The sequence below is a fragment of the Patella vulgata genome, chromosome 4 (genome assembly GCF_932274485.2).
Source record: "Patella vulgata chromosome 4, xgPatVulg1.2, whole genome shotgun sequence".
NCBI classification, from domain to species: domain Eukaryota; kingdom Metazoa; phylum Mollusca; class Gastropoda; family Patellidae; genus Patella; species Patella vulgata.
The window spans coordinates 50,947,526-50,957,617 of record NC_065882.2 but is presented as its reverse complement, the minus strand read 5'-3'; the positions used below and the strand labels follow the sequence as shown (position 1 = coordinate 50,957,617).

Here is a 10,092-nt window from a genome sequence, read left to right as displayed (position 1 = left end):
GATTCTAATACTATGTGTACCTCAGTATAAAAATACACTGCGAGGTATTGTATTTCTGCCTTCAAGATGGCTATCACGTGATATATAGATCTATCTTACTACTTACATCTATGGGTTTTGAATTAAAGAGTTTTTATTACTTTCACTTGCATATAAAGGTCTACACACCTAGTATAAGAATAGGTCCATTGTAATATTCGACTTTTTATTAAATCTTCTTGGCTTTTATTAAGACAAATTCTCAAATTTGAAAACCTTAATGTATAAGGTATTACTCTCATTGTCGGCTGATTATTATTGTTATATCGTTCATTACATAGGGTTTGTGTTGTCAGGCAGTTAAGTACATTATTATTCGTCGAGGAAACGAGGTCTCACAGTTGGCCCTTCACAGCACGGGTTGAAGGTAGTTATGTATGATCGAAACCCGTGTGCAACTCAATAGAATTTTAACCATAATATATCAAAGTAATACTCGTAGCGCGCGGATCTCTGTTTTTGATGATACGGAACTACCGACTGGTATTGGTTGTTATATATAGCAAAACGTCGTCTGCTCTTCATGATAGCGAGCTGGACTAAGTAATTACACGAGTCCAGTTTAAGCTTCAGACGCCAGAGCCTTGCCTTTACGGGTTCTGGCAAAAATTGGAATAAACAAACATAGAAGTCTTCTCGGTAAACAGAATGTGTGGTATTCACGTGTCTTAAGATGTGAATTGTTAAAAGAAACGTAAGTTCTTAAGTTTTCTAACGAAACACAAGTTTAGTGGATAATTTGAGTTTCAGTTATTTTCATTGGCTTTTGTTTTCTCAATTAAATAACATTATCTCTCTCTTGTGTGCTTTCTAGTGTAAACTTTCACACTGATTACAGGAAATATATTATTTTATTACATAGATTTTTTTTTCTTTCTTTCAAGGGCTATGAAGATTAGCTTCTGGTATTAGTGGGAGACAGAAGAGAAGAAACACGTCTTTATTGAACATTAATAAATAAATTAAGAGCGGTGAATGTTTAAAGTTGTCCATAAGACGGCTTAACAGATTAGATTATTTTTAAGTAAAAAAACAGAACGTTTTTCTGCAGTCGACTAATCTATGTCGAATTAGCCCATATTAGCGTCCATTCTCTAGACAAGGATTAGAGGTGATCCGAAAGGTCTTTAGCAACAGACAACATTCTCTCAAAGTGAATTCCGCTAAACGTGTTGAAACAATTCGTTTAATGGTCGTTGCCCGTTTCTGATGGACTCTGGACAATTGAATTCGTCTTGTAATAGACAGAACCAACCTACTGTGTAAATGTGAGTGCACATTCAAGACGGGTCTAAAATTTACTGCCTGTATCGATTAAGCGTTTAGGGATCTTTACGTATATCGCACGTCGAGTGTGAAACAAACATACTTACTCTTCCGACCACCATAAGTCAAGATTTTATTTTGAAAGACAGGGGTTTTTATATTGAGTGACAGCGGTAACGGCGATAATACGATAACCCCAAATTGGCAATCGTCACGACCAAAGTGTGTTTCTAACCTGTAAAAGCCAATTGGATATATTAATCATATTTTGTGGGAGAAAACTAGATCTTATTGGTGACAAAGTGACACGTTTTTCGCTTTTCTAATCAATATTCGGATATCTTATTGTTAGAAGATTTGATTCCAGTTCAATGCCAAGAGTAACAAGCAATTGTGGAACTGTGCCAAAATCAAATTGTATATTTTCTACATTGGAATTGGAAAACCGAATCCAATAATTCTAATTCACACAGCAAAAGAGGACAGTTGACTGAAATTTGGGTTATTGTCATTAAGTATTTATATGGTCACGAGTGGTATACAGATAGTATAACTTCAGAGGGTGTTATCAATTGAAAGGTATCCTGGTAAGCCCGTACAGCAGTTGATAGATTATTATGTAAGTTATAGATAGCATAAGACCTTGTCAACTAACCGCGAAACAATATAACGAATTGTCTGTGCGAGAGGAAAAGTAATCAAGAAAGGTCTTTAAGGATATTTTATATCTGGAAGTGCCATCAAATGATAAAGATTAATAGGACATCGCGGAGCTGGCCGAACTTCTAAGATATCTCTACAAGAGCATCAGCTTGATACTTGTTGGAAAGTAGACCGCTCTTCACATAGGTCATAGATTTCTTCTTTCATCAACGAATAGAATTACGCGCATTAAAGTGTGGATAACTTTTTTCGTGCTGGATATCTTAATCGAGTTCCTTGAGGTGAGTTTCGTTTAATTTTGTTGTAGATGCACTGATTTCAAAGATTCACATGGGTGATTAATCCCATGTAAAAGAGTGTACATGTATGCGTGATATATCGATCTAATGAAGACCTAATCACCATCATTATATAGAAAACATTGATTTGTTTGGCTTATTATATATAATATAATGAGGATGTTTTACATGAATACATGTAATACGGGAATAATGAATCGCTGATTAGATTTTTAATTGGATCATTATGATCTCACATCTTTCAGAAAGTTAAATAATATGATTAATGGATTATACAAGACGTTAATCCATTTTTTTTTTTAGAATTTTCGTTCTGATATGTTTTATCGATAGTTCGAATTTACTTTATAGACCCACTGAAATCTTAAAGAAGCTTTACACAGCTGCTACTTTAAAGGTCTTCAAAAATTTCACCGGACTTATTTACTTCGGGGGAGCCACGGTGGCTAGGTGGTTAAGACGCTGGCTCGCTAGCCTGAAGGTCGGGTGTTCGATCCCTGCATTGGCCGAGAAAGTTCATCTGTATTTTTCGACGTGGTTTCCCCTTGTCAGTGGTGCAGAACGGAGGGCATGACAAGGACAGCTGTCTAGTCATTCGGATGAGACGAAAAACCGAGGTCCCGGATATACATTGGAATGCACGTAAAAGTACCTGGGCAGTTGGAATTCGATTTAAGAGTAGGCGATAGTGCCACTGCCCGGGCAAAATTTCCCTCATAGCACACTGTATGGCGTATGCCTGTCTTCATTAGCCCAGTATAGGAGCAGAACAGTAGGACGTTAAACCCCATTTCATTTCATTTCATTTCAATTTATTTACTTCGGGACGGTCAAAATAGTTTGTATACAAAATCTGAGACAAATCTGCCAGTCATTAGTAAACATACACCGACTTCAACTAATATTAGTAATTTTCGTAGCTTGTATAGTTACGTTTTGAGGTCGAAACAGAATAAATTACCATGTTGGCCTGATCACCAATACTATATTCGATATTGTTGTCGCTTGTACTATAAGCATTATGCATGATTTGTCTCTTTAAAGTACCGTTTAACCCAATCATGTTGATATCAGATTGTTGACATCCGATTGTCCTTGATGTACACAAACATACCAATAGCCTAAACACTGTTTTAAGTATTGTGACTTTACCAAGCACTGCTTGAAAATAGACATAATAATGTAGAAAATAGATTGTACCCTCATTGCAGTGTATTTATAATATGGGCATTTAGCTTCAAGCTGGGTTCTTTCGAGAGTAGGACTATTTGTTACATTCCAAAGAAAATACCTATTATAAAAAGATATTCACGGAATGATGATCTCGTTTGCATTTCCAGGGATGTACCATTTTTATTCTCAGAAACGAAATGAAATGGGGTTTAACGACGTACTACTTTTCTGCACCGACTGGGCTAATGAAGACGGGCATACGCCATACAGTGTACTATTAGGGAAATTTGTCCGGACAGTAGCACTGCGGCCTACTCTTGTGTCAATGGTTCTTTTACGTGCACGCCAAAGTGTACGCGGGACCTCGGTGTTTCTTCCCATTGGAACAACTAGACAGCTGTCCTTGTCAGGCCCTCCGTCCTGCATCACTGATAAGGGGAAACCGCGATGGAAAATCCGGAGGACCTTTGTCAACCGAGACGTCCAGCCCAGTGAACCCGCACCTTACTCACTGAATCACCGTGGCTGCCCATTCTCAGAAAACCACCGTCAACGCTATACGCTACTTACTCAGAGAAGAATGCTACCGTGTGTACACATTCTTTTTATCTACAGATTTCATTAGAGATGGAGTAATATATATAGGTTTTGTAAAGAAAAATGAATTCTTCGGTAATGAAAGGTCCAGAGATGCTTGAAATTAAAAATAAAATGTTTACAATCACAAAGAAAAGGGTACAAAATTATATTTTATAACTTATCATTCTCATTGCTTGCTTTGTTTTGGAACAAGGTGGATATGGCTCCAACCCTACAATAACCGACTTTCGATCCCTGCTGTGTTTCCAGCTGAGAAGGTTATCTGGAACTGCACTTTTGTTTCTTTGTTCATTTACACAATAATTTTTTGGAAGAGTTCAGATCTGACCTCTATTCTAGCCTTTACACCGATTCCGTGTCTTGACCAGGTGTAATTTTAATCCGTTACCATGGTATAAACCAAACCATCCGGTAAGGAAGTGGCAGATTATTTATGTAGTGTGCGCAAACAAAAAGGAATGAAATTTCTGTGTCCCGAACAGTCACGAGAGCCCAGTTCCTTAGCCATCTTCATTAGCCCGGTCGAGCAGAACAATGGGACGTTAAACCCCATTTCATTTCATTTCCAGTTCCTAGGCGCACGAAACACCAATGTATGTGAAGTATGCGAATAGATTTGTGAATAAATGAATGGATTACGATTTATGATCACATATAAGCCAATCTGTTTATGGTTGATTAAGTATTCAAGTCTCTCCTCTTAGAATTATAGAATCTAGTATACAGTTCGACTTATAAAATGATTCGTAAACGTTTAATTCGTAGGTTATGATTCCCTATTATGTGTATGATCTGTATTTGATATATATATATACAGGTCATATGATCAAGTTTAAGTTTTGAATTGTTGTACTGAATATTCTTCATTTTCATTTTAGTTGACAGGAGAAATATTTTCTCCTTGGGTGAGATTATGCACTTATGCACATATATAGGCGGTTGATGGCATTGATTTGTTTGTACCTTGTGGTCCTAGCACCACCATACGGGAGGATTGGTGGCCAAATGGTCTAACGCGTGCGCTGTAGATCATAAGGTCTGTCATTTAGTCAAGTGGCGAGGTTTCGATCTCATACTTCTACGTCACAAGGGGTATAACGGTCGCCTGTCTCTCCTTGTGAGGTTTTCTCAATGACCCCCGGAATCCTTCCACTGCTAAAGACCCCTTCTCGCAACCGAATTAATGAAATAAAATTGTACCATATGTTAGTCCCGAAATAACCTGGTTTGTACTGAAGGACGGTAAACCACATTAAATTAAACCACTAAGTATCGCAAATTGACGAAGCTCGCTAGAAACTAGGAACAAAATAGTTGATCTAGATCCGAACGTATTAAAAAAAAAACTATCGATAAAAAGTCGTCAATATTAAATGTACAGTTGACCTTTCAAGATCTGTCCTTCACGGTAGATCAACTATCAAATCTTTGATGAATTAACCATGTCGGGCTTGACCAATCCTGTTATATGATAATCTTAATAAAGATATACTTTTTGTTATAGTATAATCTATAAGCTATATTAAATCTATCATTAATTATATTGTACAGTGTTATATATAGAACGCGGACTGTATTTTATTGATAATAATCTAAATTAATATATAGCGATATATATATGTCGGGAGAATCGAGTTGTTAAATTATGTTTTTTATTTATGGTTGTTGCAAGCTTTTTTGAAACCCAAACCTGCTCCCTCCCCGGCTTCCGGGGTGGGGGTTGTCTTTAAATCGTCTACATCGGATCTGTGGACAAAGAACTCTATTGAATACATTACAAAACCCAGTTTTTCTTAATTTAACAAAACCACCGTGGCCTTTACTACTCTAACCTTAAATCGAATTAAAATGATCCATGTTATCAATTTAATCAAAACTACCGATATACAAGTATGTCTAGATTTATTGCATATCTAATATTAATGTCTGAACTCGTTGCCACGGATTTTATATAAGATTAGATAATCTAAATAAATATTAATGTAAATGGATAAATCATCAGATAATCCAATCTGCGAATGCCGTAATACTACAAATCGTATTTCTCTTGTGCGTGTTCGCAAGCTGGTTACTTCATCGGTGTAGCATATGCGGTGTAAAGCTGACATAGAAGAATTGTTTCGAATTTTGTACAATTACTGTAGAAATTCACACTTTTAAAATAAAACTCCATATCTTATAACATACTATGCTGTGAATCTGTCAGTATCCTGTCTGCCCGAGATTATCAAATGCAGGTCAAAAGTATCTCTCAATTTCTCTGTAAGTAGTGTAGTGTGCGATAACTAATCATACTACTTTTCATTCGAGGAGCTGATCAATATTTGTTTTACTGTTGTATTTAACGGCTTATGCATACCCTGCTTGTTTGGAACTTCTTTCTAAACTGACATTTACATGTAGTTAGTAGAATAAAATGTTAAATTAAATTCTCGTGGTTTCGACAATAATTATGGGTAGCAGATATAAATCTTTCTTTCGTTATCAACATGCGATTAATAGATTACGTTAAACACAAAAACATCAACACAATTTCATTACTTGGACTACTTTCAATTGTACCAACTGTATTTAATATATATATAATTATATATTTAATTTATTCTTATACAGCGCATTACAATATACAAATAATATCTCAACGCCCTTTACAATGTTGTGGGTAGAAGTTGAAGTAAATTATTCTAACATTGCTAAAAATTTAAATTGATAGTAAACTCTTTAAATAAACACGTTTTTGACGATGATTTAAAGGACTCATATTTTTCAATATTTCTAATTGTAACAGGTAATTCTGTTGTACTTCACAGTTGGCAAGTTGAGTCTGACAGCTTCTGATGATCTTGTTAAACTTTTCGGTGTTTTGATACAAATAAGTTCTTTTAAATACACAGGAGCGGAAGGTTAAAGTTTTAAAGCGACATCTTTGTACAATGGGAAGCCAATGTACGTCTCGAAGAACGGGGGTGATATGTTCACGGAGACGTGTCCGTGTCACAAGGCGGGCTGCAGAATTTTGAATTCTTTGTAGTTTCTTCGGTGCTGTGTCAGGGAGTGCATGAAATAGACTATTAAATATATAACTATATAATGTCGAGACGATGGTGTTTTAGAAATTCTCATGCGTTTGCAAAACTAATGGTTAAGAAGTCTCCTTTATAAAGTGTACTTCATGTTATCTCTTTTACATGATTTAAGATTAACCTGAGTAATGTTCATTACACAAGTTCTTTTAATTTGACAAATGTACCATGACATAACTTTTAATTGTATTAGTTCCCACTAGAGATAAGTGCAGCTTACTATAAAGAATGGCCTTATTTTTTTTCTATTCTATGCTCTTCTATCGACCATGAGCATTTTAATCGCTAAGACTTGGCACATGCTATTTTTTCCTGCAGTAATACAAACTGTATTAGATTGATTCTGGCAACAGGAACAGCCGTTGTATCTTTGTACATGTAATTTGAATTTAGTTTCCACTCGTGCTGAAGTTAAGCACATGCATTAAAACTTAGCCTCAATTACTGTTTTTCGTTTCATGTGGCATTTACCTGTATAACATATGGAGTAATTAGATGATATGAGTGTTATATATCAACTCTAACAATGTTCTTCATTGAATTATTACAGAAAGTCGGCGTATAGCCCAGAAGTGTGTGGAATGAAAATTGCAAGAGCAGAATTTAATGTTATGACGTTAAAAGAAGATGTGTCCCATTTCCCTTAATAACTTAATAAAAATACGAAAAATTATAAATAGATTTAGTTTATAGTCTGATCTGATAGACAGTCCAGTCCTTTGCCGAAGTAGTTAGGGGCTAAACCTCTGTGAATTAGGTAAAAATAAATTGTTGTATTTGTTTGATGAGGCCAGTTCTATACGGTCAAATCTATTAGTAAGTACAGTAGTAAGTACAGGAGGAAACAAAAAACAAAAAAAAAACGCTACAAGATAAACCTGCGGACAAGACAGAATATAGACATTGCATTATTGCAAAATATAAACAAATATCAAATCAAGTGAGTGGATCGGGGGGGGGGGGCAGCCGTAAACGTCCTATGCATTGTACAGTCCCGGGCCTGTAATAGTACAGGCTTCACTCCAAAAAAAAAGAAACAAAAAGAAAAAAAAAGAAAAAATGATGATTTATCAAATAGACGTAACAGGAATAATGTGACCGATCTTGATATTTGTCGTCTCTTCAATGGTGATAGTCTGCAAGTTGACGTCATGAGCCAGAACGCCAAACAATTTTAACAAAAGGGCGATAATCTGGATAGAATAACGGAAAACGCTAAAAAAAAAAAATAAATAAATGTAGTAAGCAAACAGGAGCAAAGCCCAACAACGAGAACATTCTGCTGTACGACGTCTCATTGCATAATGCGTACGTCGACTTATTAACAATTTTCAATTTCATTTTTTTGCACATTTTGTTGACAGTGGAAGACAAAATTGGTTATATCTCATCACTGCCTTTTTCTATAGAAGATTGATTAAATCAACATATAAAGTCCTATAAATTCCTATAAATTTATTTTGGACCCAAATTGGCGATCTAGTAATTTTAAAGCATAACTGAAGCATACATAAGACGTTCAAAGTCTATCCTATAAGCACTTGTTTCTAAAGTAAATATCGTCGTTATATAATATGATAACCAAAACAAATTTGTAATAATAGGCCGTATAAATTAATAATGACATATATATGGTTATTAATTTTTACTTATCTGTTATCGCTATATACAAACATTTATATTAATATATATGATATCTATACACAGATTAAATAAGTATTTAATGTTCTTGTATGCCGATAAAGGTGGTATTGTGCTTGGGAAAAGTTATTTATGTACGTTCAATAGTAATATTTAGATCTGTAATCAAAAACCTTTGTATTAAAGGTCAAAGCTTACATTTATTGTAAACCTGTCCCACGTCACTACTGATTTGGGACTGACGTTCGAGGAGATAACTAATAAAAGACCTTGCAATGGGCTGTGGTTTACGGTGTTCCCCAAAGGTTTTACTTTGACACAATGCATAACCCAAATTTGATCTAATCCAAAATATAAAAGCAGTAGTGACTGATCTGCAATATAATATAAAATTATCCTTTTATTATTGACCTTCACTTGAAGAGGGTGGTGGAGTGAGGGGGAATATGCATGAATATTTATAGGCTCAAAATATAACTGTGGGTAGTAGCTTGTATTGAGTGTTATAAGCGACGATAGATAGGTATCAAATGGGGATGAAAGTATGGAGATCTCTAGTAATTTTGATTCAATAGGGAGAAGTGGTGGGATGTTATATTAGAAAGTACTACTGGCTTTATTGACCATTCTGATGAGACATGTTTCAAGTTACGATTTATTACACTCATCAAAATATTTGTTATCATGCCAAAGTTGACGATATGAAATATATCTACTGGAGCCATTGGTCTTTTAATTTCCTTAAACATACATTATGCAAGAGCTAAATCCTTCTATTGCAGGTCTTTCTTTTGGCCTGAAATGTTATCTGAATTATTAATTAGACATTAATTAACCTATCCAGACCATAATCAACTCTAGATGGCATCGCTAGCCCGCGATCTCTAGAGGATTATGAGCCGATTTACTGCATAACTTTCCTTCACGATTTAACGATTAAATGGATAATCGAGACTATGCTGTTTATCGTACTGACTTTAGTAGTGATGACCAAGGCTAGCCGGAAATTTCAACAGCTTAGTTCTCGGTTCATGGTGGGTCAATTTGAATGAAATTTTCAGCAAGTTGCCTTTACATTATCTAGTTTTTAACTATTATAGTGGGAACTGCCAACTCGTTATCGAATCTCCTATCATGTATCTGGTTCAAATTCTTTTGGGTTTTTTCTAACGCAACACAAGTCTTCTTAGACGAGTTCTTTTTCATTCAAATCAAAAGTTTGATCATAATACAGTTTTGGGCGTTTCTGGTCGTTGAAAGGAATCGTTTGTTCGTCATGATTGGTGTTATCTATGCAGCGGAAGATGACTTTACTGAGCACCGGGAAA

At 35.4% G+C, this 10,092-nt stretch overlaps 1 protein-coding gene across 7 annotated transcripts in view; it reads left to right on the top strand.

Annotated features, from left to right (window-relative positions):
- Positions 1 to 377: 377 nt before the first annotated feature.
- The window catches only part of LOC126818347 (sodium/calcium exchanger 2), a 54,228-nt gene continuing 44,513 nt past the window's right edge, over positions 378 to 10,092 (top strand). For 5 of the 7 annotated variants that reach the window (XM_050545707.2, XM_050545713.2, XM_050545708.2 and 2 more), the window contains exons 1-2: positions 378 to 733; positions 924 to 2,249. The gene's annotated coding sequence lies outside the window, so the exon portion shown is untranslated. The remainder of the gene's footprint in view (positions 734 to 923; positions 2,250 to 10,092) is intronic. The other 2 variants (XM_050545715.2, XM_050545714.2) reach the window with 1 other exon arrangement.